This window comes from Belonocnema kinseyi, chromosome 10 (assembly GCF_010883055.1).
Source record: "Belonocnema kinseyi isolate 2016_QV_RU_SX_M_011 chromosome 10, B_treatae_v1, whole genome shotgun sequence".
In the NCBI taxonomy this organism is placed as follows: Eukaryota; Metazoa; Arthropoda; class Insecta; order Hymenoptera; family Cynipidae; genus Belonocnema; species Belonocnema kinseyi.
Window position 1 is genome coordinate 6,844,843 of NC_046666.1, and position 1,372 is coordinate 6,846,214.

General features: G+C 22.5%; 1 protein-coding gene across 4 annotated transcripts in view; it reads right to left on the bottom strand.

Annotated features, from left to right (window-relative positions):
* The window catches only part of LOC117181491 (signal-induced proliferation-associated 1-like protein 2), a 233,439-nt gene that overhangs the window by 39,480 nt on the left and 192,587 nt on the right, over window positions 1–1,372 (bottom strand). The gene's annotated exons all lie outside the window — the stretch shown is intronic.

Sequence of the window (1,372 nt, forward strand, 5' to 3'; positions counted from 1 at the left end):
TCCGTTGAATTCTCGTAACTTTAGTTAAAAAATGCATACTTTCAGGTCGAAAATTCAACTTTTTTTGTCGAAAGTTGAACTATTTTGTTGCAAATTAACTTTCTTTGTTGAAAAATAAAATTTCGAGTTAAAAATCCAATTGTTTTATGGAAAACTTGTATTTTTTGGTGGAAAATTTGAATATTTGGTTAAAAAATTATCGTCTTTAGTTGAAAGTTTATACTTTCATGTCGAAAATTGAACTGTTTTGTGGAAAATTAATCTTTTTAGCATTAAAATTCAATTATTGTGTTAAAAATTAAACAATTTTGCAATAAAAATAGCTTTTTTTGTGAAAAATAATATTTCTGAGTTCAAAATTCAATTGTTTTAATGAAAAGTTATCTTTTTTTTTTGGTGGAACATTAATTTTTTGGTGGAAAATTGAACTATTTTGTTAAAAATTTATCCTTTTTGGTAGAGAAATCTACTGTTTGGTTTAAAGTTAAACGAAAAAAATGTATTTTGTTGAATATTCATCATTTTAGTTAAAAGTTTATATTCTTGGGTCTAAAATTCAACTGTTTTGTAGCCAATTAATCTTTTTGGTATTAAAATTTAACTATTGGCTTAAAAATTAAACTATTTCGTAAAAAATGTATCTTTTTATTGAAAAATAATATTTCCTGGTTGAAAATTAAAGTTGGTTTATTGGCCATTTTTTTCGGTAAAACATTAATTTTTCGGCGGATAATTGAACGATTTGGTTAAAATCTGATATTTTTTGGTTGAAAAACAACCTGTTTGGATTAAAGTTTAAAAATTGTTTAAAAGGTATATTTTTTGTTTTGGTTCAATATTTATAATTTTAGTTAAAAGTTCATATTTTCGGGTGGAAGATTAATCTTTTTAAAAATGTAACTATTTGGTTAAAAATTGATCTTTTGTGGTTCTAATCTTAATTAATTTCTTAAAAATTAATTTTTTAGTAATTCGCCTTTCTGTTTTAAAATTTGACTATTTTATTGGAAAATTCGTTTTTTTTAGCTGCAAATTTAAATATTCCAGTTTTTGTTGGAAATGTATCCTTTCTTAGTTGAAAATTCAACTATTTAGTAGATAATTTATTTATTTTTCAATGTAAAATAGTTAAATTTTCTTTTTGGTTTTTATTAATTTGATTATTAACGATTAATTTTGACCATTCCTGAACTAGAGAATAACATTTTACATAAAAATTGAAGGTCCTTTTTCATATTTTTAGTAAATTATGTAAGAAAAGTTGAAATTTTTATTAAGGGCATGTGACACAGCTAAATACCTATATTACCGATCACAGTTTTTCAGTTCACTGAATGTTCTTTTGAACTTAAGAACTTTTTTTGTAAATAAA